The sequence below is a fragment of the Pteropus medius genome, unplaced genomic scaffold, assembly GCF_902729225.1.
Source record: "Pteropus medius unplaced genomic scaffold, Ma_sr-lr_union100, whole genome shotgun sequence".
In the NCBI taxonomy this organism is placed as follows: domain Eukaryota; kingdom Metazoa; phylum Chordata; class Mammalia; order Chiroptera; family Pteropodidae; genus Pteropus; species Pteropus medius.
In genome coordinates this window covers 3,565,095-3,572,098 of record NW_024350923.1, presented here as the reverse complement: position 1 = coordinate 3,572,098, position 7,004 = coordinate 3,565,095, and the positions used below count along the sequence as shown (strand labels likewise).

The 7,004-nt window shown below is 61.6% G+C and overlaps 1 long non-coding RNA gene across 1 annotated transcript; it reads left to right on the top strand.

Annotated features, from left to right (window-relative positions):
- Nucleotides 1–4,604: 4,604 nt before the first annotated feature.
- Nucleotides 4,605–5,893, top strand: LOC120584647 (uncharacterized). Its single transcript, XR_005648088.1, has 3 exons — nucleotides 4,605–4,816; nucleotides 5,071–5,151; nucleotides 5,691–5,893. It is a non-coding gene; the product is annotated as an uncharacterized LOC120584647 (long non-coding RNA).
- Nucleotides 5,894–7,004: the final 1,111 nt, after the last annotated feature.

Sequence of the window (7,004 nt, the reverse complement as noted above, 5' to 3'; positions counted from 1 at the left end):
GGCGATGGAGGAGAGAGCTGGGGTGGGGAGCTGGGGCGAGAAGGTGCCGGTGGCGGTTTAGGGAAGAAGGAGGCTCCACGCGGTGAGGCCAAGCCCAGGACGTGTGAGATGACAAAGCAGGACCATCCAGAACAAGGTCCCCCCACTCTACTCCCCCAGAATATCATGGGAGACAGTTTGCACAGGGCTGCGTCTGGGATGGACACAGTGTGGGATGCGGCTGGCCTGCGGGCTGCGTGGGAGGCCCCGAGGGCCCCTAGGACACTGGTGGAGGGGGTCAGTTGATCGAAAGCTGCCATCTGTGCATTCTTTTGGGGCCCCCAGGTTTGGTTCAACTCCCATCTCCCCGGGGAGATCATGGCTTTCAGAGCTGAACAGGCAGCTCCTAGAGCGTATCCGACACCTGCCTGAACCCCAGGGGCAGGGGCGCTGTGGGCGTGGGTGTCCCTGGAAACCGTCTCCCCGTGCGGAGGGCAGAGGCATGCAACCCACTGGAGGTACACCCCACGAGCCGCCAGATGCAGACTAAATGCACCCTGGGCACAGCTTCCCCTGGGAGAACCTAGAAATGCCTGCGGCCTCCCAGCACCACTGGCGTGAGGCTGACTGGACACAGGGCAGCCACGTGGAGAGACTAAGTCTAGACCCATGTGCTTACAGCTTATTTCAAATTTTATGGAATTGTGACCACGAAAACAATTGCTCTCGTCGAATTGGCCTGGACGTTCGTGCGCGGGGCGCATTCCTTCTCAGAAAAGCGTACCCCCGAGCCCGGCCTGCTAACAGCCGGCGCCGGCGTCCACTCGTCCTTCCTCTGGTGCCAGAATCCTGATTTTAGCGGGACCCCAGCACCGTCCATAAAAAAGATCTCATTCGCTGCCACCATTACAGCTGGATGTGACTCTGGCCAGCAAGGTGTTCAAAGAAGTGGGAGGGGGGCTGTCCCCAGCGGTCGCCTAAGCGGAGGAGAGAACCCTCACCAGACATCCAAACTGCCACCCCCCTCCTCGCCCCCTTCCCCCCAGCCTGCGCCCGAGTAAAAGCATGACCGTTTTTATGAACGCTAAGCAAGTCTTTGCAGGTACCCCGAATCCTTGAACGAAATCATATTGAAGAACTGAATATGTATCCTCAAACCTACTAAAGAATTTTAGATCATTAAGCCGTTTCTCTGCTTCTTCAATAATGACGAGATCGCTGTCGGGTGCGTAGGTGGTGTCTGCCCATCATCTCCTCCTAGCCTCTCCTTTTCTGCCAGCCCATCGCGGGAGGTGCACCCCTTCATTCCTTCGTATTCATTTTTTCATTCATCAAATATTTGTTGGCTGTTTTTGTGTGAGACGCTGTTTTTGTGTGAGACGCTGTTTTAAATGGGAGTCAGTCCAGCTACATATAATAGAAAACCCCCAAATAAAATTGACTGAACTGGGAGAGAAGTTGTGAAACAAGCCTGGAGGTAGGCAACCCAGGGACCCAGATTCCTTGCTGTCATCCAAAGCCATCACCTCATGGTCCAAAATGGCTGCTCAGCTCCAGCCCTGACGTCTGCATTCCAGGCAGTCAGGAGGAGAAAAAGAAAAGGACCTAAATGGGGAGCCTACCTACGTGACCCCCTCCACCTGGAAGATGCTGAGCCTCACCTGGCCAATCCTGTTCACCTCTCGGGCCAGGCCCCCTGAATCTAATCCAGACCTCCTTCTCACGATGACAAGGAGATTATTCGTATAATTGCTTTTGCGTGTTTGGGTCTCCACGAGGGCCGAGGCGTGTGCTGCCGAGCTCCCTGCTGCAGCCCTGGGAGCGGGGGAGCTGGAGGGGAGCAGATGCCTCCCAGGCATGTGGCGGAGCCCCCAGCATCGCCCCCTTGTGGGCGCACGTGGTCCACCCCGGTGCGGGCAGGGCCCCGGGGTTCTCTGCCCTCATTCTTTCTGGTTGTCGGACCGGCTTGTTTTTTCTTGGTAGTGGCGAACCAGGCTTCTAAGGGAAGACGGGCCAGTTCATGATGCCTGGAGAAAATTATGCTTTCTGACTGATTTCCATTACTCTAATGGTGACCCATCTCGTCTGCCACATACTGGGCCATCTTCAAGATGACAAGTTGACGAGGAGTCCCATCAGGCCATTGCTGAGTACGCAGATCCCATTAGAATGTGGCGCGGGTTCCAGCACGGCTCGTGCTGGTTGGCAGGCGTCTATCCGCCCAGGTGCTCTGCCCACCTTTGAACGTCTGCCGAGCCCCGAAATCACAGCGCCCTCCGCTCCCGCCTCATTCTGCTCCGGCTGGGTCTCCTAGCCAGGGTCGCCAGTCACCGACAGGGGGTGTCCCCCAAGCAGGGTCATGGTGACAGACCCGATGAACTCGGAGGGAGCGGCTTTGTTTCGAGCACAGGTGTGTGATTACTCAGTGACGACTGCTCACAATTTTCCCAATTTTGTGAGACACAGGAAAAGTGGCCAGAGGGCAGGAATTTTTTTTTTTTTTTGCATGAGCTTGTTCTCTATTGGCTGCGGTGCCAACGGCCCCTCGGGTCGCTACCAGCACCCTGGCCCTGCATGCAGGAGGGTTCTGCTTCCAGGAAGGTCTGGGGGCCATTTGGATAAAAATTTGATGGCCCCGCCTATGTGCATCACTTGACCAGTGTGGGACATGCGTCCTGCTTCTCTGTGGGGCCCACCTGGTCGCCACTGTGAGACCTGGATCCATGCCCAGGGCATTCTGGACCCAGGTTTTCAGTTTAAAATTTCTGCTTCTCCAGACTGAGAGGCTCTTTGACAAAGTAAACCGTAGCAGGGGAATCCCCAAGTTCTCGACCTCGGCTGGAGGCGCTAACATGGGAGGCGGGAGCTTGAACCTGGCCAGGACGTAGGTGCACGGGGCGCATTTGTTCTTAGAAGAAAGGTGAGCGTTCCCAGGTGATGGCAAGACCCCCCCCCCGCCCCGTTCAACCAGCAGTTGTCAAAAGGCGGTGGCATTTCTCAGGTAGTGGTGGGGGCGGGGGGCACTCGTGGCTGGCCCTGCCCGCTCCCCAAGCTGCTATATACGAGGACTCAGGGCAGGACTGACCTCAGCGGTCCCTCTGCCCATAAATGACCAAGGCTACCAGAGTGACAGCCCCCCACCTCCCACTCCCATCCTTGGCGGGGAAGCGCCCCCAATTTGCCATGGACTTCAGAAATCGGTTTGTGAGTCCTGGTCAGCAACCCCTGCCCCTCGCTCCCCTCTCACCCGGGCTGCCTGAAATAGGAGTGACAAAGTCAAATTGTGTCCTTGAGAACACCCCCTCCCCTGTCACCCCCAGGAGTCTGTTCCCGAGACCCCTTCCCAAGCCAGGTCTCCCCGCAAGCACCCCTCCTTGCCCTCTCGCGAACCAGGACGCACTCAGCTGCCCAGGCAAGGACCCCGATCCTTCCTAAGCGGCCGGCTGGCCTTGACCCGAGAGCACCCCGGTGTCCTTCCTCATCCGGGCAGAGGCCAGTGGCTCTCCCCGCAGAGGAGGCCTGAGCTGTCTGCACAAAAGGTTCAAGACTAAAATGTAGGATGAGTGTAGGGTAGCATCGCCATTGTCATTTGTCCCGTATCCTGTTCACCACGGGTCCTCGATGACACCAGCCAGCCTAATGTCCAACTTGGTTTGTGGGGAGAGGGCTGCCCCCCACCTTCCTAGCTCGGGGCTGGCCGGCACCTACAGGCAGCTGCTGCCTGTACTTGCCACCGCTGAGGACTTCATGGCTTGCATGTCCCCTGGTGTCTGTGAGCGGGGAAGGAGCCCCCTGGCCTGGCCCTAGCAGAGGAGGGCCGGCCTGTTCCTGCCCGATTTCTTTGCCACCTGCCCTGGGACAGCAGCTACTGCTGCTCTGTCCACCTGCCCACCCCTTGGCCACCTTTGGGAACCTGGGCTGGTCTGTGTGCTCTGGGACCCCATGCCCCCAAGGGCTTATCCCCTGCCTGACCCTGTGTCTTGAACCGGGTCAGGAGGGGAGCATGGGCAGGGGGTCCCCTTCTAGGCCAGTGATGCCCATGGGATGTAGGGAGTGCCCACGCCTCCGGGAGGGGGTTTCCCCAGTCCAGCCCCCATGGTGCTGGTAGATTTGCTCCCTTTTAGCAAAATAGGACACTGGCGACCGGAGATGGAAAGCTGGGTGTCAGTACGCGAGCAGGGGGTCCAGGACTGCTGGCCGTGCCTGGCCTGGACTGAGGGGTGGGCCCTGCCTCACCCTGCCAGGGTTCCTGGCCTTGGAGCTCTGCAGCTTTCCCCGCAGGGGTGCGGTGCGCCCTGTGGGGAGGGGGACCTCACATCCCTGAGGACCAGGGTCTCTGGTAATAGGGGTGGGGCTCTCGTCACCCCTGGGCCACCGGGTGTTGAGGGCGGGTTGGAGGACTCTCTGCCTGGGGAGATAGGGGCTCTCCACTCAGGGTGATGGGTCTCTCCCGTGGCAGGGACTGGGGGTCTCTCTGCCGTCCCTGCCACCCCTCCCCCCTCCCAGTACAGGGCCACCGCGCTGCCCTCCGTGGCGCTCCGAGTCCCTGCTGAGTCGCGGTCGCTCCCGCCCTTCTCGCGGCTCGGGGAGGGAGGCGGGAACTGACCCCGTGACGTGGCCGCGCGGTTAGCGAAGCGCCGCATAAATAGAGGAGGCAGCGGAGGCTGCGGGCGCGACACGTCGAGGGAGCCCGGCTGCCGCGCGCGTCCCGCCTCCGTGTCCCCGAGGCCGGGCCATGCTGTGAGCGCCCCCGGCCGGACCTGACCAGACCAGACGCCGGACCCTGCGACACCCCGGGACCCGCCGACACCCCGCCCGAGACCCTCCGCCACTCAAGGTACCGCGGGCCTCGGGGGTCGCAGAGGGAGGCGCCCCCCTCCTCCGCTTCCCCGCTGCAGAGCGCCCTCCCGCGGGCGAGCGTTCGTGGGGACGCAGCGCCTCTGCCCCTAGTCCCTTGTTCCTTGCCTGGACACCCGCCGCCGAGGGCGTCGCGAGCCACCGGGTCCCTCGCACCCCGGCCCCGGGGCAGGGGTGGGGGTCCGGGCTGCGCCCCGGTGCGCGTGCGCCGCAGCGCCCGCGGTTCCCTTGCAGATGCCCCGCGGCGGCGCCCTCCTGCTCGCCTCGCTGCTCCTCGCAGCGGCCGTCCCGGCCACCCTGGGGCTCGCGCCACCGGTAAGTGCAGGGCGCAGGGCGGCGCCGGCACCACGAGCGGGGGCGGGCGCGGGGCGGGGCGGGGCGCGGGGGGCCGGGGTCCCGCCGGGGCGGGGGGCCCCGCGGAGGCGCTGCGCCCCTCCGCGGACCGGCAGCCGTGGACCCGCCCTGCCTGGGGCAGCGTCGCCGGCCGGTCAGAGCCTTCAGCTCGAGGAGGGCCGGTTACGGCGCGTGGCAGCCGGCGCCGTCCACGCGCAAAGCGGGTCGTTCTATAGTCACGTTGAATATAGTGAGGGTGGGGGGCAAATCGAATTTCTAGCAGCTTCCAAAAGTACACGCATTGCTCCACTTTCTGTATTATGCCTGCGAGGGCTGGGTGAATGCCACCCGACGCGGGCTCTGGCTGTGACAGCCTGCGTCACTAAGCCGCTTCTGCGAACATGGAGTGTTCGTGACTTAAGCTCTGCGGTTACTCGACGCGGGTCCCCGCTCGGGCCACACTCAGAAGCTGCGGCCGCCGCAGCCTGTTCCCGGTCTGACCCACTTTTCTCCCACTTAAGGTGAAGGAGAAGAGGGGCTGGACTCTGAACAGCGCTGGCTACCTTCTCGGTCCACGTAAGTGACCCAGCGCCCACGGGCGCTCAGGACGCGGACCTGCTCTCCGAGTGGCAGCCGTGGCCGTGTGTGTCAAACCTGCTCTTTCTGAAACCCTGGCAGGCGGTCGTCAGTCTGAGACGCAAGATTCCAGTTTTAGTCTCTTAATGAGAAGTGGGGGGCGTTTCCTGAGACATGGAGGATGGGTTCCCTCACAGGTTAATGCTGTTTCCGCGCCCCTGCGGGGCGCCTGTCTCCCCCAAAGGCAGCCCTGCCGGGAGCGGTCCTCCCCTTTACGCCAGGCCCCTCGCTGCAGCAGATGGATGGATTCCTGCCCCCCCACCCCAGCCGCCCCTCCCCAGTCTTGAGGCAGCTGGCTCTGCCTGGAACCCTGACCCAGCTGCAGCCTGGGGGGAGGGGGCAGGGGGGAAACCCTTTCTCCCGCGCCTCCTCTGCCAGGCTTCCCCCTTCCGCCTCCATGCCTTGGGGCCGTCTCAGTTCTGAATCCCAGAGTTTAAACAGGGACCTTCTCCTACTGCAGATGGTCGCTTGTCCATCACCTGGGGTACCTCGAGAGCCCTGTGCTTTGAGAAACGCAGGCACAGAGATGACAAAAACTAGCTGGGGCCGCAGGCAGGATCTACTGGCGTCTTTGGTCTCAGGTCCCCGGTGGTTTTTTCACCGGTTCGAGGGTACACGTTTTCCTGAGCCCTTTGCAAGCCTGACTTCTGTCACTCAGAAAGCACCTCGGCTCTGTGTGCTGCTGGCCCATGTTAACTTTGGAATATTGAAAATAGGTCAAGATTTTGAATCCCGAGTTAGAAAAGAAATTCTTTTCACTCTCGGGTTTGTTCCTCTGAGTCGCATCCCCAGGGCTGGACAGGGGGACCGGCTGTCTGTCGAAAGCCTTTACAGCCTAGCAGCGCGCCCTTGACGTCCCCGCCTGTGCGGGAAACCGCCCCACAAAGGCCGTGTCTGCGGAGCGGCTGTCCGCAGCGGTGTGCGCCTGACAACGGCCGCTGCGCATCAGAGGGCTCGGCTGACACCGTTCTCCTGAGCTTAGCGCCAAGAGCTCTGCCCCTGGAAAAATGGATTTTCTTTTGTCCAGCCTTGTGGATGACGCGGCCCACGGGGCCAAGCAGCTGGAACCCTGCGCTGTCCTCCATCCGCCCCCGATCTAGCCCCTTCTCTGCATTTCCCAGGTCACTTGGTTTAGAGCCGCCGTTCTTTCTTTCTAGTAGTTTCCTAAGGGATCTCTCTGATTGCAGTCAAGATCACAC